This window comes from Mauremys mutica, chromosome 5 (assembly GCF_020497125.1).
Source record: "Mauremys mutica isolate MM-2020 ecotype Southern chromosome 5, ASM2049712v1, whole genome shotgun sequence".
In the NCBI taxonomy this organism is placed as follows: Eukaryota; Metazoa; Chordata; order Testudines; family Geoemydidae; genus Mauremys; species Mauremys mutica.
In genome coordinates this window covers 46,088,042-46,112,731 of record NC_059076.1, presented here as the reverse complement: position 1 = coordinate 46,112,731, position 24,690 = coordinate 46,088,042, and positions in this window count along the sequence as shown.

The window sequence follows — 24,690 nt, the reverse complement described above, 5'->3', positions numbered from 1 at the left end:
AATGAAGTGTGATTGGTTGGATTTAAATGTTGTTCACTGAACACACCTGCATGCCACATGACAGACGCTATCATGTTAATGATGCACAACAAATTAGTTGCCACGGACAAATAAGATTAATTCTGTGCCCATTTGGTATTCATGCTCTTTTTCCCCTGCCAAGAGTATTACTGACCAAGTACAAACACTGGGGAAATGGCATTGATCATATATAATGCAAATACAATTAGAATACTTAAAACACACTGAATATCCACCCCACAAAATATGTTTTTCCTACTACCTTCAGCCTATATGGATGTATACATGCCAACAGCCCATCTTGAAAAATGATGGTGTAAGCGCCAAAGCGGTTCAGGTACTGTGTGTCATACTGCAGCATCGTGAGTGGCTAAGAAGTCCAATTCTTGAGTAACAGTTCTGGCCACAGTTAGTGCAGACATACGGTGCAGGGTCAGAGAATGAAGTTAGCACACTACTAGCTCTTCAGGCCTGCTGCACTTTTCTCTTTGGTCTCTTTGCTTTCTTCGCGGACAACCACCTCTCTCCAACTTCTTTGATTACCTGGTATACAGGTATATGAGATAACAAATACACTGTCTTGAATGTGAAGTGAATCAGTGTAATCAGAAAGCAGAATTAACAAATCCCAATGCTTCGAGGAAACGACTTCAGTGATTAATAATGACAGTCTAAAATTACATGAACCCGTCTTGATATTCTGAACACAAAATATTGGTTTGAACTCATTAAGTGCAAATTTGATTCAAATGAATTTGAATTCTGTTTTTGAAGAGAGTCGGGGAAGGCTTTCAGGGGAAGAGAGAAGAGGAGTTTAATATATCAGAGACTATAATTTTAGGGTTAAAACCTTGTTCATTCAAGTACTCATCTCATTATGCTTCAATAAGCATCACACTATCAAGTCTTTGGCCTGGTCTACACTAGTCGGTTATTTCAAAATTAGCCAAGTTAATTCGGAAAAAAAAATGATTCCGTCCACACGACCAAACCGTTTTTTTTTTCCAATTTAAAGAGCTCTTTAATCCAATTTCCAATTTAATCCAATTTCCAATTTAAACCATGTAGAGTCTACCATCACAAGAGATCACGCAGTCCCGGATTCGCAGACAAGCTCCAGCCTGGTCCAAACGGGAGGTACTGGATCTCATCACATGTTGGGGAGATGAATCTGTTATGGCAGAACTACGTTCCAAAAAAAGGAACGCAAATACATACGCTAAAGTCTCCAGGGCCATGACGGAAAGAGGCTACTCCAGAGCAGCATCGTACAAAAAAATCAAGGAGCTCAGGCAAGCGTACCAAAAAGCCAGGAAGGCGAACGAGCGCTCTGGGTCACAGCCCCAAACATTCCGCTTCACTGTGAGCTGCATGCAATTAGGGGGGGGTGATGTCACCACTACCCCACCACTGTCCGTGGACACCTGCAAGGTGGGAGTTGCACGGAGCGAGGAGGAAGAGTCACTGGAGGATGAAGAGGAGGAGGACGACGACAGTGCACAGGTGGCAAGTGGGAAATCCATTTTCCCCCCTTGACAGGAACTATTCTTAACTCTGGAGCCAATAGCCTCCCCACCACTCTCAAGGCGGGCTCCCGCACCATGACCCTGGAGAAGGTACTTCTGGTGAGTGAGAGCCTGATCGGAGCCACATGGTGGGTGTCAGGGGGGAAACCCACCCACGCTGGGCTGTTTGTGTTTAGTTTAAAGGGCTCATCTCTGCTCAGAGCCACAGGGTGTGTGTGTGTGGGGGGGTGTTCTGTGAAGCGATCATCCCAGAGAGCCCGCAGGCCCTCCTTTTATATGGCAAACCCACCAGGCATTTGCTTGCTATAGGAAAGGGGCCCAGCAGTTTGAAAACATTGAAATGAATGTAGAAGAAGCAGAACCCTGCTTGCCCCTAGGCTGCCTGCAAGCTGAATTCTGTTGCCTGGCTGTGTGTGATGGCTTACTCACACCAAAGTGGCAGGCACTTCAGTATAAGAGGCAAAACGCTAACTTGTGCAGAAAGAACATGTACTGTGTACTATGAACTGACTGTTTCACTGAGAAAGGGTGTCCTCTTTGTTCTCTGAAATGTATCTTTTAAAATACTACTTTCCCTTTTTCTCCTCCCGCAGGTGCAAATGTTTCAACGTGGCCCCTATCTACTCCATCCCAGGGGCTGGTCTAGATTAGGTGGTGGAAAAAACAAATTCGAGACGACATGTTCGCCGAACTCGGGCAGTCCTCCCACACTGATAGGGCCCAGCTGAATGCATGGAGGCAAACAATTGCGGAGTCCGGTAAAGCATTACAGGAACATGAAGAGAAGAGGAACGCGTGCAATGAGAGCAGGCAGGACGCTATGGTCAAGCTCATGGGGGAGCAAACTACATGCTGCGCTATATGGTGGATCTAATGCGGGAAAGGCAGCAAGACAGACTGCCGCTGCAGCCCCTGTATAACTGCCTTCCTCCTCCCCAAGTTCTATAGCCGCCTCACCCAGACGCCCAAGAACACGAGGAAGGGAGGCTACAGGGACCTACATACTCAACTCCAGAGGATCTCCCAAGCAGCAGAAAGCTGGCATATAGGAACTTTTGATTTGGTTTCTGGACTATACACCTCAGCCTTTTTAATGTCATCAGTTATTAGCTTTCCTTCCCCACTAAGAAGAGAACACTTTATTTCATCTTTTTTTTCTCATGTATTTAAGAACCCTTTTTATTGCCTATGATGTCACTTGCTAAGTGTAACTCAGTTTGTGCCTTATCGCTTTCTTATTTTGTGTCTCCATGCTTGTGCTATTCTTTTATACTCCTCCTTAACAATTCATCCATGTTTCCACTTTTTGTAGGATTCTTTTTGATGTTCAACTCATGAGCTCCTTATGCAGCCAAACTGGCCTTTTACTATTCTTTCTATCTTTCCTTCACATCAGGATAGTTTGCAGTTGTACCTTAATATTGTCTCATTGAGAAACTGCCAGCTTGCCTGAACTGCTTTTGCCCTTATATTTTCCTCTTGGGGAACTTTATGTACCAGTTCTCTGAGTTTGTTAAAGTCTGCTTTTTTGTTTTTGTTTATTCTTTTGCTCTCACTCCTTTCTTTCCTTAGAATCATTAAATCTATCATTTCATGGTCACTTTCACTCAAATTACCTTCCACCTTCAGATTAACTACCAATTCCTTCCTGTTAGTTAGAATCAAATCTAAAATGGCTGCCCCCTGGGTTACTTCTTCCACTTTCTGAAACAGAAAGTTGTCCCCAGTTCATTCTAAGAACTCATTGAACATTTTGTCTTTTGCTATATTACTTTTCCAACAGATGTCTGGGTAGTTAAACTCCCCCATTACTACCAGGTCTTGTGTTTTGGATATTTCTGTTATTTGCTTTAGAAATGCCTCATCCATCTCCTCTAGCTGACTTTGTAATCTGTAGTAGACCCCTACCATGACATCACCCTTACTTTAAGCCCCTTTTATGTTTACCCAGACACTTTCAACTGTTCTGCCTCTTACATACCTGTTCCAAGGTCCAGAAGGTAGTATGTTCTTGATGTATAATGTAACACCTCATCCCTTTTCATCCTACCTGTGATCCCTTTTCATCCTGCCTATTCTAGTCATGGAACTTAGCCCACCAACTAAGTCCTGTGACACCAACTGAGTCATAATTTAGCTCACACACAAATACTTACAGCTCTTTCCCATACTCCTGACATTTATATATTTCTACTTATGTGCACACTGAGTGTGTGTGCACACCACACACACATTCTGTGCATGTGTGTGTTAAGTCTGCACAATTTAGCACTGAAAAAATTAGGAAATGAAGGCATTATGTTTTCACTCACAATCTTAATTCAACCCCCACATTACAGTGTTGTTTTTTTTCTTATAAATCACATACTCTGTCTGTCTATATATATCTTCCTACTGTATTTTCCACTACCTAATGAAGTGGGCTGTAACCCACGAAAGCTTATGCTGAAATAAATTTGTTAGTCTGTAAGGTGCCACAAGTACTCCTGTTCTTTTTGCGGATACAGATTAACACAGCTGCTACTCTGAAACCTGTTACCTTAATAGTACAATACCAATCATTTGAATTGTGGAATAACTATCAAATCAAAATCTATTTTCACCAGAGCATTCAAAGGTGCTTTTCTGCTTTGAGGGCTATCTCCATGCTGAATTCCAACTTTTTATCCAGATCTATTTTGACTTTGGACCTGTTTGAAATTTAAAAAATTAACAAATCTTTGTAAAATAGGGACAATGTACTTCCTCTCCACTTGTCATGCTCAAAAATATCTAAAATATTTGTGTTCCACCTTTAAAAAACAAAAATTCACCATATGGCAGAGACCAAGCCTGAAAAATATCAGCCTGAAAGGTAAACACTGTAGAACACTGTGACTGAATACAAAAGGATTAGAATATACATGGTTATATAATCTTAACTTTAGAGGATGCTTCTACCACAGCCTTAATAGTGTCCACATGCCTAGAAAGATGTATATGAAAAAACAATAGCTATTACATTGGTTTTTTCCTTTAGTGTTGTTTTTAACCTCTTTACAAACTAAACATCCAAATCTAATGGGCTGAAGGGAAAGTAGTCCCTCCCTCCCCGCCCCCTAAAAAAAAGTGTGTAAAAAGGTAAATTGTAATTCTGAGGAGGAGAGGAAGTGTTATCATTACAAAATTTATAAATGTAAATAATCCTCACACTCGGTAAATCAATAGGACTTTTGCTGGTTGCATAAGAATAGGCTCACAATGTTTGCATAGGGACACAATCAGCATGAATTTCATCCAAGTACAGGACTGACAATGGCATGGGATCTGATCCAAAGGGAAGAAATGGGGGCTGGGCAAGGGGAAAGCATTAAAGGCTTTGGAGCCAAGAAAACTTTTCCAAATCTCAGTCCCACAGCAGCCTTCATTCACATCTTGAGAAATGACAGAAATCAGGAAATATTACTTCGGGTTGCATGCTTCTGTCCTGGCCTATCAAACGCACAGAGTAGTAACAGCAAATTACTGGAAACTGCACTTTGAACTTAGCCACTGGCAAGGATCCCAGTCAAACAGAAATGTAAAAGTTCCTTTCCTCTATGGGGCCTCCTGTACGGGGGTGTCCCTATAGATGTTCTATAGCTGGTTGCAACAGGTTGGAATGAGGCCCTGAGCCAGACAAACAAGCCCCGACCAGCATTATTTCCTACTGCCTGTGTTGTTTATTAAAAAGATTTTTTTGGCACACCATGCCCTGCTTTGTTAGACTACATTACAGGCTCAGGTCCCATCGAGGAAAAAACTGGCACCATTTTCACTTCTTGTTTACTTCTTGTTTTCTCTCAAGGATTTTGATAAGTGGTTAGAACTCCTAGTCAGCAGGGCTGTAGGTGCAATATAAAAGGTATATTTAAAGAAGAATTAGAAATGATTAGCCTGGTTGCTAACCAAAGACTCTGGATTTTCTGTGAATAGAAGAGTAATTAGTTTGTAAAACCTGTCAATATTTCTATCGCAGACAGAAGAAACAACATTTTTCTATGTACCAGACTTTATAAGATGGTATTCAAAAAAAACCAGTAAATGTGTAGGAGCAACAATTTAATTTTATTAGCAACCGATAGGGTGCCCAGTGAGTGCAGAAAGATACTGTAAACCTCCCCCTTCAGAAGGGGAAATGATCAAGAGATTGGCTTCTTTACAGGTCTAAGAAAACCCCAAATTTGCACAAGTAAATAAACTGTCTCATTATAAAACCAAGGGGTCAACCTGAGTCAGATAAACCCAAAAGTTAGACAGCTGAAGAAACAAACTTTTATTAAATATACAGCACAGGTGATTCTAGAAGGAAGTGGTAAATCCCCACAGCTTCCACACTGGGGGATGGAGAATCAGGGAGACAGGGGGAAGAAATATTGTATTCACTTTTAGAGCATGCAGCTCACTAGATATTTTCTTGGAAATGATTTTCATTTTCACAAAATTAGTCAAATACAAAACCAAATGCTGTGGTCAGCAGTCCAATAAACTAGATTCCACAGCTGCTTTTCTCTGCTATTTCTCAAATCTTCTCATGGGGCAAATATTATTCATGTGTTCCTCAATTTAACAATTTTTTGATTACAGGAATTTTTCCAGACAGATTTCTACATTTTGGGGGTGATGAGGAAGGGAAAGCAAGAAAAAGGGGCATGGATAGAAGTGTGGGAAAGGCAAGAAATACCCAATCATTAACTTTTACAGCATATTTAGTTCACTATATATCTGCCCACATTGGCCTGATGAAATTCTTTTTTCTGATGGATGTCAACCTCTGCCCTGAACAATCCATATTTATTCCACTATAATATTCTGAAACGTGCACAATTATACCTAACTGTGTTCCCTACAAATTCCAAACTGGTAGGCAATATCATTAGTCAGATTTGTGGCTGTTAAATGCAAGTATGGTGACACTACTGAAGATAAACAATGTGTGCAGTTTGATAGCATGTCAGGAGGGGAGAAAAAGCATAATAAGATTAATAAACTAGTAACGGCCTCAAAATTGTAGCAGACAAAAAAAAATTCATCACCCTGTAATAGCCACCAATAGTAACATATTTGAAATGAATTGTAAAACTGTGTTTTAATCTTTGTGCACAATAGATATGTATTTTGTAAGAAAAGAAAGAAAGAAAACTAAACTTCATGGATTTTTGGTGGAGGCTCAAGATTAATCAATCAATCAGATTTCTAATAAGTCTTACTCAGACACAAACCCTAAAAATAAAATGTGCACATGACAATTTCAGACTATTACAGTGTGCTATAAAGGTAACAGAATTTATACCACACCCTAGGCCTGTCTGCAGTATATGTGTCGCATAGGCTGCTATACATAGGCTGATATTATCCATATATAGTCAGTGCTCTACATACATCTTTAACTAGACTGTTTACTTCGTGCACACCTTTCTGTGTACAAACCCCCTAATTCTTCTCTTCCTCCAACTATCAGTCTAAAACTTCATCTGCCCTTGCATGTACAGCAAATGGAACGAGCATTATCCGAAGCACCAATTATGCTTTTGCAGAACGCCCAAGATCACCAATGAACAGTATAAAATATTATTCCATGATAAATCATCCAAGGCAAAAATATATTAAGTGTTGTATATCACGATAAGGCCAAATATTATGCAACATATGTGTCATGTCATTACTGGTACCAAAAGGTTAGATTAGTCAAGAAAGCTGTAAGTTTTGTGGCATTTTCTTGTAAGCTTTGTTATTTATGCTGTCATAGCACTTAGGAGCCCTAGCTATAGCTCCATGGCTCAATATATGCTAGGTGCAGTACACACACAAAACAAAAAGACAGTTCCTGCCTTGAGTAAGTAGCATGCATGTCTGAAGTGAAAGGCATGTCACAGCTGGCATATGTCATCTGACATACTTTTCATTTCACCAAGCAGTATGTCAGACATAAATTCTGCTAATACCTTTCTAATTTTGTATAAGCAATTTCCACTTAGAAGTGTTCTATCAAATAGGGTGTTCTACAAGAGTAAAATGAAATGTTGGCTTTTTACCTATTTTACCAATTTACACTGAATTATGTTTGGTTTGTTTATTGAAGCTCAACTGCAAAGCTAAAATGAAAATTGAGTTAATCCCACACTTGTGCTAAACAATGCCCTCACTTACCAGATTTGGAGGAAGATGAGGGCTAAAGGGATGGGGCAGGCAAAAATGCAGCAAAGCACTAGTTTTAACTAAACTAAAAAAAAAAAAATCACTACTCACCGTCTTCCCTGAAATCCTGCTTGGACTTCCTGGCTCATTTAAGTTACCTCAGAATGCATTACTATATGGCATCATGGTATATGGTATATATACACCATTGGTCAACTCATGGTATGTTTGATATCACAGAAGATGCATTCTGGGACATCTTCAGCAAACTGGAAAATCCACTGAAATCCATGGAACTTTCTCCTAGAATGGATCACAGGATTTAGCCCCATATTACGAAACACTCTTTTCCCATAGTAGTCAATACACTACATTGCAGGTAATAATTAATTAGTAGTAATAGAAGAAGAATTGTGGTAGTGCCTTGGGGACCCAGTCAAGGATCAGAGCCCAGTTGTGCTAAACATTGAATACACAAATAAAGGTGGGGGGGGTCCCTCTTCAATTGAATTTTCTAAATGATGCAAAGATTTAAAGGGCATAGAAAGCTGAAGGAAATAAAATGAGATGGAGAAAAGAAAAAACTAGATTTAAATCAAGGGCTTGATCAGAACAGTCAGGGCTCATTTGTACTTTTCCTACTGAGCTCTTCTCCCTAGTTCAGACTTGCAGTGTGACAATGAGGTCCCCCACTTTTTTCCTTTCAGCTTAGAGCACTCATTTTGCCTTTGTGTTTTAGAAGATTATAGAGATAAAGATTCTTCTGACCATCACAACTTTTCATTTCCTATCATCAAAGTTAGGACTGGCTACATGTTAAATGTGCCTATAGACTGCATCCCCTTTTTCTTTATTCAGTTTAAATATGATGCATATATCTCACTTCTCCCTTAATTTCCTGAATTTGATATACATTTCCCTACTGAAGTCATGTGGCAGTCCAGGCTACACTACAGCTACAGCAGCCTGCTCCATCCTGTCAGGGGAATCAAGTTACCAAGAATGTTGATGCATTTCTAAAGGAGAAGTGGGGTGGGGGAGAAGGACAAATATGTTTTGTAAGATTTTTCCAGAGAGCACATGCGGCACTGAGACAAACCCTGAGGTACAGAGCAAATTAGAGTCGATTCTCTTTACATGGAAAATGGAGATTTAAAAAACTAAGAAAAACAAAAGAAACTGTGTTCCTGCCTGAAGCCTTCTGAGCCTTGAACTGAATACCAGTCATTGCCAGTCAGATTAGGGTTGATTGTGAGTCTGCCCTAATAGGGGCAAAACACACACACACACACACACACACACACACCCCAGAAGAGCCATTTTATTAAGGATGCTACTACAGATACTGAACAGCATGTCGATAACATGTAATAAGTTATTCTGAACCATAACACACTGTGTTATTGGCTTCCCAATTATGCAGATTTGGTACAAAGACACTGGGCCAAATTCTGTCCTCATTTACACAGCAGCGTAAACATAATGTACCATAACTCCACTGAGTGTAGTAGAGTTACTTCAGATTTACCAAAAGTAACCAAGGGCAGCTATGGTCCCTGTTAGCAGGCAGCACATTCACATCCAGCAATTCACAATCATTTGGTTATTTGATCAGGGACCCTTGGAGGAGGTGGAACAAGGATACAGTTGAGCATATAAAAGTCACAACTGATTTTTTTTTCTCTCATACTCTAATACCTGGAGGAGTTCAAAGGTTTTCCATGCCTATGGCATTTGGCAATTATAATCACACAGTAAAATACCTAAGGTTAATGAGTAACCTCTGAAGGAAGTTACTTCACATAATGACAGCAATTTCTCTGAACTAAATGTTAATAATAAGGCCTGGAGTATGGTGAGAAGGAAATGGTAGCAATTGGCAAATGGAACCCTGTTACCTAGTAACAAGTCCTCGGAGGCGGGAGGTCCCCTTCAGGAAAAAAAAAAACAAAATTGAAACAGGCAAAACATTTCCAGCCTGAGTTGCTTGACATATGTAAAACATTGTGTAAAGCCAGCAACTGTCCCTGACATGGAAAGGGGAAGAATGGGTAGCCACTTTTTTAACATGCCGCCCAAGGCAACAACAATTTGTGGCAAGGTAAAGGAAATGGTGTTGTGTAATCAGCAAAGATGGGGGCAACAAAGTTCACATAACTCCATATAAACCAGTGAACAACAGCCACATTTCAGTGATATCAGAATATGAGCTGAAATCCTCCAGTGCATGAGTTCATAGCACCATGCCCTTGCACCCAATAATACTGTAGCTCTTAAGTCACATGTGGTAAGGGTCATGTGCAGCACTGTAAGTTACTCCAGGCATTCTCTCCGAGTCAGCAAGAATGCTCCCAGCTGCCATGGTGGGGAGTGTGCTGAAGGAGTTGTATCAACGTGGGCTCTCATCCCTGACACCATTTCTCTACTGGCTGGTGAGGAAGAGAATTGGGACCACAGCCTCACCCCCATTCCATATCCCACAGCAGGGTTCCCCAGGCTTCTTTATAGTGTGAACAACATTTTAATAGTGAGAGTTTATCATAGGCACCTCTTTTTCCGTTCATTCATGATCAAGCAGATCATTTCTCCTTCTTATTAACCATTCCCTAACATCTATCTGACAACTGCAGCAACAGCAAGATAGAAAAGTAACTTTAGGGACATATCTATGTACTTTAATGTAATGCATGTGCTGGTACCACCAGCCACAGTCAGCTCTCCACAAACCACCAGCAAATAATCTGCAGACCAAAATCTAAGAACTTCTGCCCTATGGGAAGTTCAGAGCTGCCATGGGCACTAAACTAATTCCCAGGTCCTCTCTCTTGCAATAGCTGTGGCTAGCTCATCCATAGGAAAGAAGAAAATTCCTTGAGCCTTCTTCCCTTCCTTGTTGACCCAAGCAGAGATCAGCCACAATCTGACCCAATGGCTTTAATTCATAATTTTGGTTGTTACCTTTCATATAACTGAGTATAGCATTGTAGACAGCAAATGGGATGTTGAAATAGGATTCATTCAATTTGACTGGTTGATGTACAGATCATTAATTTTCTAGGCATGTCCTGTACAGACAACTGGAAACTGCGACATCCATAAAAACAAAATCATATGCCAATGGCTTATTTTCATTTTCAGCCATGATGTCAACAGAACAGCCTCAGAGTATGACATTTCCTGGGGACTAATGTCTGTCTTGTGTTATTGGCCCCCCAGGCACAACTTTGGCCATCAACTCCTTGCAGCAAATCATTATTCCCTAGGAAATGGCCTGAGACAATATTGTTACTGCTTAAGTATCTGAAAACTATCTGCTGTACACTTGCAATCTTATACAGTGAGTATAACATTGTGATAAGGCTTGTGTTTAAATCTGACTTATACTTCCAAAGAAAATCCTTTCCGGTTGAAACTGTACACTGTTTATAACCAAAGACAGGGATTTTGTTTGTTTGCTCATTTTAATAAAGTTGAATCAAAAACTGGCATGACCATCTTTTGCCAGAGAAAGCAAATCCTATTTCCAGTTTCCTTTTGTTTTATAAACAGACAATTCAATTTTAAAACATGATACTAACACAAAGGTAAGTTTGACATTTTAAACCAAAAAAGGTGAGAAATTCAGAGTTAACCTTAGTTCCACATCCTTGGAATGGAACAAGCATTTTCATTTCATGGTCACATAAAAGTCTCCAAAATGCTGCTCGATAAGTGTATCTGGTTATAAAGTCAAGGTAGATAATACCAGTGGCAGATGGCTTTGGGAAAAAAGATTGCAGACCTCTCCCCACAGTCAGCCATCCCAAAAAGCTGGCACCCTGTGGGAAGACAGAGCACAAGTCTTCTGCAAGAATGGACATCACGCTGGCTGACTTGCCCAGGTGCCTTTTGATTTCATTGGAAATAGTTTTGGAGGAAAATTCTGCTCAGCTTGAGTACAGATGGCACAATGTGTGGGAGAATTCCCCCACAAATATAACATAACAGACATTCTGAAGTCCAGAAGTTTGGGGATGAATGAAAACTTCCATGCCAACAATCTGAAGAGAATTGTAAAGGGATGTCTAAATAGTAACAACTCAACCAAGGAGGTGTTCACCAACATCCAAGAAATCTTCTAAGTTTTTTTGCCTCCCATGTTGTAGCAAAGAAGAAGAAAGAGAAATGAAGTTTAGTGTACTGGACACTCCTTGCCAAAGATCTACAGGACAAAGCCACACGATTGTTCTATAATTGTCAACAAGATGAGTGTCAGTCACAGAGCTCATGTGCCTTTATAACAGAGACGGGCAAACTACAGCCTGCCAGCCGTTTTAAGCCAGCCCTTGAGTTCCCACTGCAAAGTGGAGTCTAGGGCTTGCCCCACTCCAGCTGGGGAGCAGGGTTGGGGGCTGCTCCACACAGCTCCCAGAAGCAGCGGCATGGCCCCCCTCTGGTGCTCCAATCAGAGCTGCAGGGGCAGTGCCTGAGTAGGAGCCAGAGAAGGGACATACCTCAAGCGGCTCCTGGAAGCAGCAGCAAGCACCACCCAGAGCCTGCACCCGAGCCTCTCCACATGCCCCAACCCCCTGCCCCAGCCCAATCCCCCCTCCTGCATTCCAACCCCCCACCCCAGAGCCCACATCCTCAGCCGGAGCATGCATCCCCCTCCCCAGCCCAGAGCCCCCTCCAGCACCCTGAACTCCTCATTTCTGGCCCCACCCCAGAGCCCGCACCCCCACCAGAGCGCTCACCCCCTCCTGACCCCAACTCCAATTTTGGGAGCATTCATGGCCCACCGTACAATTTCTATTCCCAGATGTGGCCCTGGGGCCAAAAAGTTTGCCCACCCCTGCTCTATATACAACTGTGCAATTCCCAGTTTGTAATATTATCACTTACCCCTTGAGTGTGGTAACAAAGCATCATGGTATCAAAAACATGTATGTGAGATATCAGTATGTGAGATATCAGTTATAAACCAATGGTTCCAGTATACTAAAGTGACTCATGATTTTGGGAGTTTCCAATTTTTGGGTACGTAAAAGGTGCCTGACTTTCAGAAAGTGCCAAGCACCCACCCTCCAAAAACCAGTCTCATTTAAGTAGTCTCAATTTGGACACCCAAAAATAGAAGCAATCAAAATCACATGTCACAGCTGAGGAAATGGCTGCCTTCTGTGATACACTTCACCGGCTCAGAAGGGAAAATGGCAGGCTAGGGTCTCAATAAGGGCAGTCTAAAATTAGTTTGTGGACCTTAACTGTGAATTTCTACACTTGTGAGTTTAACTGTAACTTTGAACTTTCTACCCTTCTAATATGCAGTGTTGTGATAGCTATATCAGTCCCAGAATATTACAGCATGTCTATGCTACAAAATTAAGTTGACTTTATCTAATTTGACCTCGAGCCTCCAAATTAATTAAGTCAATTGTGCGTGGCCACACCATGCTCATTATCTCAATGGAGTGCATCCTCACTAGCAGTGCCTGCATTGATGCACAAAGCAGTGCATCATAGGTAGCTATCCCAAAGTTCAACTTGCTGCAGTGTGTTTTGGGAAGTTTGTGCAATGCCTCATGGGACCAAAACATTGTCGCCGGGGAGAATGGAAAGATTGCGTCAACATCTCATGATGCACTGTGCTCCCTCCCTGATATCAATGGCAAACACCACCATGGTTTTTGCACCTTAAAACTGCCATGCAAATGCCATAACCCCAGAAGCATGGAGCCTGCTCAGCTGTGCACTTTTGCTGTGAGCATCTCAAACACACCTTGCGCCGTCTCATTCAGTATTTCCAGAGCCGAAGTAGGGTCCACCGTGTGGAACATAGCGATGTTCTGCAAGCAGCCCTGCTGCAAGCCATTTAAAAAAACAATTCACCGTTGCTGCAGACAGTCACAGAGCAGCTGCACTCTGAGCGCCGTTTCTGGTCCCATGAAACGGGCACTGAGTGATGGGACAGTATTGTTTTTCAGGTATGGGATGACAAACAGTGGCGGCAGAATTTTCAAATGCGGAAGGCAACCCTCCAGGAACTTTGTGCAGAGATTTCCCCTGCCCTGCAGTTCAGTAACACAAAAATGAGATCTGCTCTGACAGTGGAGAAGCGAGTGGAGATTGCTATTTGGAAGCTTGCAACACCAGACAGTTACCCGTCAATGGAGAATCAATTTGGAGTAGGTAAATCAACTGTGGGAGCTGATGTGCTCCAAGTGTTCAGGGCCATTAATGGACTTCTGCTACGAAGGGTAGTGTGTCTGGGAAATGTGCAGGATATAGTGGATGGTTTCGTCGTGATGGGGTTCCCTAATTGTGGTGAGGTGATAGATGGCACGCATATCCTCATCTTGGCACCAGACCACCTTGCGAAGAGTACCTAAACCGAAAGGGATACTTTTCAATGGTGTTGCAAGTGATGGTGGATCACAGGGGGCATTTCACCGACATCAGTGTAGGGTGGTCAGAAAAGGTTCACGATTAACACATCTTTAGGAACTTGGGTCTGTTCAAAAAGCTGCAATCCAAGACTTTCTTTGCAGACCACAAAATGAACATTGACGACGTTGACATGTCTATAGTTATCCTGGGGGACCCAGCCTACGCCTTGCTCCCATGGCTCATGAAGCCATACACCGGCTGTCTGGACAGCAGTAAGGAACGGTTCAACTATAGGCTCAGCAAGTGCAGAATGGTGGTTGAATGTGCCTTTGGTCGCTTGAAAGGGCACTGGAATAGTCTACTAACAAGGTTAGACCTTAATGAGGAGGTCATAAAAATGGAAATAAAGACAAAAAAGGGAATTACAGACAAGTCAACTTAACTTCAGTACAGGGGAAGATAATGGAGAAAATAATTAAGCAATCAATTTGCAAACACCTAGAAGGCGATAAGTAACAATCAGCTTGGATTTGTCACCAAAAAATCATATCAAACCATCCTAATAGCTTTCTTTGATAGGATATCAAGCCTTGTGGCTAGAGGGGAAGAGATAGATGTGGTCTCTCTTGACTTCAGTAAGTCTTTTGATACTGTCTCGCATGACCTTCTCAAACAAACTAGGGAAATACAAACTAGACGGAGATGATATAAGGTGGATGCATAATTGGTTGGAAAACCATTCCCAGAGAGTAGTTATCAGTGGTTCAGTCAAGCTGGAGGGGTATATCGAGTGGGGTCCCTCAGGGATCAGTTCTGGGTTTAACTCTGTTCAATATCTTCATTAGTGATTTAGATAATGGCACAGAGAGTATACTTATAAAGTTTGTGGATGATACCAAGATGTGAGGGGTTGCAAGTGCTTTGGAGGATAGGATTAAAAATTCAAAATGATCTGAACAAACTGGAGAAATGGTCTGAAGTTAATGGGATGAAATTCAGTTAGGACAAATGCAAAGTACTCCACTTAGGAAGGAACAATCAGTTGCACACATACAAAATGGAGAAATGACTGCCTAGGAAGGAGTACTGCAAAAAGGTATCTGGGGGGTCAGAGTGGATCACAAGCTAAATATCAGTCAACAGTGTAACACTGTTGCAAAAAAAGCAAACATCATTCTGGGATGTATTAGCAGGAGTATTGTAAACAAGACACGAGAAGTAATTCTTCCACTCTACTAAGTGCTGGTTAGGCCTCAGTGGGAGTATTGTGTCCAGTTCTGGGCGCCACATTTCAGGAAAGATGTGGACAAATTGGAGAAAGTCCAGAGAAGAGCAACAAAAATGATTAAAGGTTTAGAAAACATGACCTATGAGGAAAGATTGAAAAAAAACTGGGTTTGTTTAGTCTGGAAAAGAGCAAACTGAGAGGGGACATAATTTTCTAGTACATAAAAGGTTGTTACAAGGACGAGGGAGAAAAATTGTTCTTTTTAACCTCTGAGGGTAGGACAAGAAGCAATAGGTTTAAATTGCAGTCAGAGCGGTTTAGGTTGGACATTAGGAAAAACTTTGTAACTGTTAGGGTGGTTAAGCGCTGGAATAAATTGTCTAGGGAGGGTGCAGAATCTCCATCACTGGAGATTTTTAAGAGCAAGGGCTTGGCTACACTTACAAGTTGCAGCGCTGGGAGTTACAGCGCTGGTCATGCAGCTGTGTAGGGCCAGCGCTGGAGTGTGGCCACACTGACAGCTACCAGCGCTGCAGTGTGGCCACACTTGCAGCACTTTCCAGCGCTGTATTGAGAGGTGCATTGTGGGCAGCTATCCCACAGAGCACCTCGTCCCGTTTTGGCGCCGTTTTGGCGCTGAGTATTGTGGGAAGGGGAAGGAAGTGTGTGGGTCATTCCGCTTCCTGTTCCAACGCCCCGTGGTGCATCGCTTCACATCCCAGCATTCTGTCTTTCCGGCAACATTTGGCGCCATTGTGAGTGTCTTTCTGCTCTGTGTGTGAATCGCGATTTCTGTGGGAAATGGAGCCCGAGCTGCTGAGGACTGTGCTGATGAGTGTCGCCAGCACAACACGTTTGGCAGTCGAGCTATTCCTTCAGCTCCAAAGTGACAGTGAGGAGTCCGACGATGATATCGATATGGATTTGCCTGCCGCGTGTGACACTACAGTGCTTGTGGCATTCACGGAAATGCTCAGCACTGTTGAACGCCGCTTTTGGGCTCGGGAAACAAGCACTGACTGGTGGGATCACATCGTCATGGAAGTCTGGGATGACGAGCAGTGGCTACAGAACTTTCGTATGAGAAAAGCCACTTTCATGGGACTGTGTGCTGAGCTCGCCCCCACCCTGCGGCGCAAGGACACAAGATTGAGAGCTGCTCTGACGGTGGAAAAGCGGGTGGCTATTGCAATCTGGAAGCTGGCAACTCCAGACAGCTACCGGTCGGTCAGGAACCAGTTTGGAGTGGGAAAGTCGACCGTTGGAATCGTGTTGATGCAAGTTTGCAAGGCAATTAATCGCATCCTGCTAAGAAAGACCGTGACTCTGGGGAACGTGCAGGACATTGTGGATGGCTTTGCACAAATGGGTTTCCCTAACTGTGGAGGGGCGATAGATGGGACGCATATTCCTATTCTGGCCCCCCCCCCACCTGGCATCAGAGTACGTTAATCATAAGGGGTATTTCTCTATGGTTCTCCAGGCGCTTGTGGATCACCGTGGGCGTTTCATTGACATTTACACAGGCTGGCCTGGAAAGGTGCATGATGCACGCATCTTTCGGAACAGTGGCCTGTTCAGGAAGATGCAGGCAGGGACTTTTTTCCCCAGACAGGAAGATCACAGTAGGGGACGTCGAAATGCCCATTGTGATCCTTGGAGACCCCGCTTACCCGTTACTGCCTTGGCTCATGAAACCCTATACAGGGAAGCTTGACAGGAGCAAGGACCGGTTCAACTACAGGCTGAGCCGGTGCCGAATGACTGTGGAGTGTGCTTTTGGGCGTTTAAAAGCCCGCTGGCGGTCCTTGTATGGGAAGCTAGACTTGGTGGAAAGCAGCATCCCTGCGGTTATATGCGCTTGCTGTACCCTCCATAATATTTGTGAAGGGAAGGGTGAAACATTCAGTCAGGCATGGACCACCGAGGTTCAAGTCCTGGAGGCTGAATATGCACAGCCAGAGAGCAGGGCTAATAGAGAGGCCCAGCACAGGGCTTCAAGGATTAGGGATGCCTTGAGGGAAGAATTTGAGGCTGAAAGCCAACAGTAATGTTGGCTGCCTTGCATGGGAGTGAAGTGCACTGTTTACACTGTTATTCTATTATCCCTAAAATGATTTGCAGTGCCTGTTTCTTTACTGGGCTAAGGTATCTTTCACTATCTGCTATAATAAAGACTGTTTTCAAAGCCAAGAATTGTTTTATTGAAAAGAAAAAAACTTCCTTGACAGACAGACACACACACACAACATGTCATGAACATGCTCTCCTTTTCTCTCCACTCCTGCAAGTTTTTACTCTCTCTAGCAGAGTGAGCAATAACAGTTCTCAGCATGTCTTCCTTGCTCTTTCGGGGATTTTTTCTCAAATTCTGCAGCTTCTGTGCTGTGGTACATCTGGTCAGTCCAGCAGTCAAGGTCACTTTAGAAAAAAAGAATTGACAACATTTAACAGGGAAGCATTGTGTTCATTATCTCCAGACTGAAATTCCCACACACTGAAGGAGTTCTTAGTCCTCACTTTAGCATTCTTTTACCACACACATAACACAGCAGAAGCCACAAAATGGTGAGTGACGGGTGCTTATAGAGGGAGAAGTGGGGCTTGAGTGATAGAGGCTTTGGGTAAGCTTCAGTGATAGAGCTGAAACTTTTGCTGAGATTACTGCAGACGATTACCGCGACGTGATAGACCACATCACAGGAATTCTGGGATAACTCCTTATTCCCTGGAGGACAATTAAAGCGCTGGTGAGTGTCCACACCTGCTGAGCAGCGCTGGATCACCAGCGCTGCACTCCTTATACCCCAACCCTGACGGGTTTTCAGCCAGTGCTGCAACCAGGGAGTTGCAGCGCTGGTTGTGCCCTGCAAGTGTGGACGGGGTGTAATTGCAGCGCTGGAAAGCCTCCACCAGCGCCGCAACTTGTAAGTGTAGCCAAGCCCCAAGTTAGATAAACACCCATCAGGGGTGGTCTAGAATAATACATAGCCTGGCCATAAGTGAAGGGAACTGGACTAGATGACCTCTTGAGGTTCCTTCCAGTCCTATGATTCTATTATAAGTAGTTAGCACATATTCTAAGGGACCATTCAAGGTGAAGTGGCCTGTTAACACCTCTGTATTCATAAGACAAAATGGGGGTTACAGATTGTTGTGATAATGAAGGGTTTAAGACCATGATTTTTAGTGTCTAGCAAAGTTATTCATCTTGAACAGGCCCTTTGAATATGTGCTAACTGGTTATACTAACCTATCTGCTTGATCTTGTATTTAGCTATGAAACTCGTACCTTTCCCAGACCTGAAGAGCAGCTCTGTGCAACTTGAAAGCTTCTCTCTCACCAACAGAAGTTGGTCCAATAAAAGATATTACCTCACCTACCTTGTCTCTCTAATAGCCTTCTGATAGTTATTTATTTTGTTTTTAACAATAACCAGAGCATCCTTAAGATTTTTACTCTTAAATTATTGATATGTACTCTCAATCAACTCCATTCTGGAATATGTAGCTAAAGATGTTTCAAATTAAGTGTGCAAGGGGATCTTTTTATAGAGGCTGTGTGCCTGATTCTGATCTCATAGCTCTATTGATTTCAGTGGAGATACTCCTGATTTACACTTGGGTTAGTGAGAAAAGAAAGAGGCCCTGAGAGTTATATTCTGAATAAAGACAGGTTATCTGATTAAATGCAAATTTAGAAGCGTTAAATAAATACAGGTGCTTTGTAGTTGCTGATCTGGCAACAGTTGTTAGTCATTTCATCAGAAAGTCCATCTGCAAGGATCTAAGAGTTGAAAGCTTTGATTGTTTGCCCTTTATGTTGTCTGGCTCCTCTTCACTCGTTCTGAAGAACCAATGAAGCCTCAGAGTAGTAATGGAAACTTATCCAAGCCATGCTGTTTTGCAGCTGTTTAAAAGATATATGCATCAACTGTGAAGGAGCTTGTACAATACATAGCTAACATTTTGATTAACTGTTTTGACTAAGAGTCAGACTCCAGACTCAGAGTGTGTTTTGGGTTTTCAGAAAGGATGTCTATAATGGGGTTTTCTGTGGCTGTCACCATGAGCTAACTTAGTCCACTCTTCTGCAGCTACAGAAGTATGCAAAGTTGTGCAACTGACACAATTCTGCTGCATTGGGGGGTGGGGGGAGGAGAGAACAGATATACTGCTTCCCCGTGAGGTTAAGGGTCACTGGAGGTTATATCCACTACTGGGCTAATGCCACAACTTTGAGAGGAGGACTCCTGCTCCATGGTGAGGCTGCTCCATGGCCTGACTACTCAGGACAGGCATAGGGCTCTGGATTTAGTCTTTAAGGCATTACACTATTTCACTCTACAATTGCTGTTGACCAAGGGGAGAATATTTAATATTAGGCTTAATTCAGGAATTACTTCATGAAATTCTATGGTTTGAATTTTGCTTAAGGGCAGATTAGATAATTATGATGTCTATGAGTCTACAAATAATACACTGAAAGCAACTTTGTTAAAAGACAGGGACCAATGCTGTGCCCACAAAATAGGCACTCTAGGGCATCAGTGAAACTGCATTAAATTGGGTAGTGTGCATGTGCCATTCACAAGTGAAACTTAGGCACCAATTTTTGAAATTCTGTCCCCAAGTCTTCCAGTCCTGAACAATATATAGTGCACACAGAGCCATTTTAAGCATCACTGAAGTTGTGGCATGAACTGAGAAAAGCAAAGAAATTCACATTCAAGGCTGCAACTCTTTCCTTTGCTTATCCCATTGTACCCAGTTATTTCACCACATAATTGCTAACATCCTTCGGTGATCTGAAAATCCTATGGATACAATGAGAGCAGCCAAGGATGGATTGCTAGCCTTCACTTTGAGTTTCCTTCTTTTTGTTGTAGCCTTTATATTCCACATGTGTAAAGGTTTTAAAAGCATAAATGATCTAAATTATAATAATAAAAGTCCTAAGTGTCTATTTGGGAAACTCAGGGTGATGCTTTCAGCCCACTTCCTGTGACCACACCACGAATCCCTAGCCCTCCTTATGACTCCTCTCCCTAGGTCAATTTCACTCTTCTTTGCCACACTTGTGGTCTCACATCCGCCCCCTCCTCCCTCCGATTCCCAGCTTGGTTATGACGGACTTTCACTAAGATTTCCACTCAGAACCCTTTTGTTAACCCCTTTCATGGGCAGGTTATGTCAATACCTGATGCACAGTAATGTACAACAACAATTTTATTAGCCCTAGTCTGGGATTGCCATATTATTCACAATTGGCAAAGCCATACACAAGGCATACCCTTAAGACCTTTACACCATAACATCATGTATTTTTATGCCACGTTTTACAGAGCAATTCTTTTTTTAGAAAAAAATTGAGCATTAAATACATTTTTATTGGTCATATTTTGTTGCGTCTCCACCTGTAAAGACAGACTGCCTTAGTCACAATGTTAAAAAGTCTAATTTAACTAAATACAATTATTCCTTTCCAGTGATATAAGATTTCCCAGTGAAATAAAGCAGATACAGTATTTCTAGTTGGGTGGTTGAGGAGATATTGGATCACAAATATATCTGGGGTACAGGACTGAAAATGTTCAATCCCAAACTATGTACCAGCAGTGTTTTTTAAGAGATAGTCAACTTTAAGGTGAGAAAAGAAAACATTTTGGTAACAGGTTGTTTGAGGGTTTTTTTTTTAAATCATGACTGTTCAGAAGCAGTTCAGAAAACTATAATATTAAAAATAGTCCTGTGTGAGATAAAATAATGGGCAGACAGTAAATGAGGAGGACAGCATGGCTACTTACTACATACATGAGGTTTTTGTTTTATTTATATAATTCCTTAATATACAAATAGCATTTGTTAATATCCAAACAGGGTAAAGAGAGTAAAAGAGAAAGGATCTGGTTTTGGAAGGTGCTGTGCAAACCTGATTTCAGATGTGACCACGGGTACTCAGCATCTGTGAAAACAACCCCCTAAATAGTTTTAAGATTGTCAAGACCTAGATGTCTAAAAATATTTTTAAAAACTTTAGATATTTAAAACTATACTTGTCAAAACACTAGCAAATTTACAATAGGGAACAGTCTAAAGAAGAGAAACGAACAAGGGGATCTAATTCCTCTCTTCCACTACTAAATTTCTATGGTTACATTCTATAATTAGACAAACCTTTTGTTTTATAAATGCTATTGAAATACACTTCTCCTTTTCAGAGAGTGAAGGTGGGTTTTTTTAAACTGTCTGATAAAGCTAGAAGTTCATCTGTTTGCTAAATACAGACTCATTTTAATCCCTATTTTTCCTTTTCATTTGTTAACATTTCTTTTGAGTAATGTAGTTTAGAGTTCAGGCATGGTCATGGCAAAATGCATTCAGCACCAGCTGGGAAAATGGGTCACTAGCTGACAGTTGATTGACCCCATTTCAGACTGAACGCAGGATGTGCCCCAATGGTTCTAGAATAGGGTTGGTTTGTTTGTTTGTTTGTCTTGTGCGCGGAGGGGTGTCTGGATAACTGACAATGCATTCTTCGGGGAAGGGGAATTTCTCAGTGCAGCTCATAACAACATTTCCCCTCCTTTTGATATGTGAAATACTAAATATGATTAAGGAGCCTGAGGTGCCCCCCAGTCTTTTTCCCCTTCTGTGACGATACCAGAGGGCATGCAGACAAAATTTTTAAACTTTCCACAAACTAACATCGAACACATCCTAAGTTACATTTCTCCTATTGGAAACTTACACGAGAGCTCATTAGCAAGGATGCCAGCCTTCCGACCGAGCAAGCCTGCATGGGACAACCCTCCGAGCTAGTCTGTGCTGCTTCTGAATCAGCCTTCCTGCCCCCTTCTACCAGGGGAAGCATCCCCAGCCCCATAAACCGAAGTGCTCGATGCACAACCCTGACGGCATAAGCAGGGTTTAACCGCAGACCCCAGGCAGCAGAAAGGCCATTGTCTGTCCCGGCTGCTCTGCGGGAGGATAAAAGGCAAAGCCCATCTCCGGTGTTAGCCTAAGTCCCAAGGACACCAGCGATGTCAATACTGTGAAGCACGGCTCTAGAGACAAAGCAGCCCCCACTGCAGCAATAAAACGAGAGGAGCTTTGCAAGGATCAACACAGCCATGAATTATCTTCTGATCTCTGGGACGTGCAAGGGGAGGCGGGGCGGACAGAGACAGTGAAAAGAGCAGGCTACCTTACGTAAACGAAAAAGGAGAGAGAGAGAGACTATTTCCATATTTTAAACAAAGGGGGCTTGCACCATCTGTCCCTGTCTGGGCTCCCTCTTGCTCCACACTGAGAGGATTTGTGAGGGATTCAAGTGCACCTTATAGACTAAATACTCATTTGGGCTGCTTAAGTCCCGTTGCCCAGACAATGGCAAAGCAGAGAAGCCCCTTCTTCCTTCCTTCCTTCCTGTTGCGTGTTCTGCCTGACTAAACAAACTCAATGCGCCCAACTCCCCTGGTGCAGCAAGTGGACTTGACCGGAGCTAAAACCAACAAAGGCAGATTCTGGTGGGAGCTGCCGAAGCGCCGGGCACTGAGTCAACAAGCAGGTCGCATTGAAATGCAAATGAGGCCATGTACTCAACAGCACCTCCAGTGTCCTTAACTTTTCAACCCCCACCGCCCGCCACCGGTCCGCAAGCTGCCCTAATGAGTCACCGGGCTAGCAGGGTGTGCTGGCGTTACGCATTCATCGCCACTGCTAGACACATTATTAACGATCATCATCATCGTTACCCTTCGGATTGTCAAGCGCTCGGGTCCTTTGAAAGCGCCATTAGTCGGAAGCTGAAATGGCCTTCAAAGCCTGTTATTGAACGTGGGGAAACGGAAAGAGAAGAGACAAATCAGTGTCTCCCCCTCAGCTCCCTCTTAAAATACATCAAAGCCCCTCAGACCTCTCCAACAGCAAATACAGCTTCCAAACGCTGAATACGTAGGGCACTGGACTCTCTCAAAATTAAGGCCAATCTTTCTAAATGAAGCCAGCCCAATAATGAGTTTAAATTTCCTGATGATTCCTTTGTCCTGATTTTTTTTTAAATCTATACTTGGGAAACAGCGCACGCTATAGCAGTAAAGTGGCAGGTGTCTTTTTGTAGCCCAGTGTTTTCTTGTTTGTATTGTTTTGTTGGGATCTTTATTATTGTTTCTGGGTTGTACTAATTATCATTTTCCAGATTTAACCTTGCTCTTAAAGAAAAAAAGGATATTTGTTCACTGTTTACACACCTCTTCCCACACACCCAATTTTCAAATATGGAACCCTAAAGTCATAATTAGGCACCAAAGTTAAAAATATGGGCCATCCAGGCAATGCCTGACTACCAATTGCACCTGTGCATGCACTAAAAAAGCTTAGGGCCAAAAAAAGACCAGAAGCCATTGTGATCTTCCTGTTCTTGCCTTCCCCTTCACTATAAGACAGCTCATTGTTCCAGGTGTTTCAGTGCTCGTGGCCCCCGCAGTGCATACATGCATGCATACATACATACAGATTACTCCTGATCCTGGCAACATAGGACAGAGTCTGGTCTCCTTATTCACTGTGACTAGTACCTTACTCGGAGTAGTTTCACTGACATCAGTAGAACCACTCCTTGAACATGGGACCTCTTTTTGTGAATACGTATGACAGAATCTGGTCCATAGGATGGAGGTGAGGGCTTTGCACAGCCAGTGGCAGGTGAGCCTGGGGCATGGGTTGATGCTCCTAAAACAGAATCAGTGTATGTTTGCCTAGGGACCCATAGTCTCCACCACCGTAACTTTCAGACTGTAATCTCTCTGGGGCAGAGCTTGTCTTTTACTTTATGTTTATACAGCATCAAGCATCATGAGGCCTCAATCAGGAGTGCTCCTGTCATAAAAATAATTATTTCCTGAGAGCGCTGCTGCAGTCTCTCTTGGCTGGTCATTATAGCAAGGAAATTAATCATCAGAGTTGGTTTTTTTTCAGGGATGTGGAAGGGAAGGGAAGGGAAGGGAAATAAATGTACTCAATTACAAGGAAAACAGAATTGCAAAATGATGTGAAATTCAAAACCATACTTCACTCTTAATTTCATTTTTAAATGCAACAGTGTAAGTTCAGACCATCTCTTGTAGTTAGAGAATACAAAATAGGACATGGTACACCCTATTTTACATAGCCACTCAGTCTTGCAAGCTCATCCAAAGGACAATACAATGGATCACTCCCAAAACTCAAGCCTGCATTTCTTGCCCATGCAAAACTCCATTTGAAATCAATGGGACACCAGAGTTGGTCTGTGAGGAAGGTACTTTATTAAGTGCCAGATCATTACATCCTTATTCAATTTTAATGCAGCTCTTACTAAGGCCAAACTTCAATTGATTTAGTTGGAGCTTT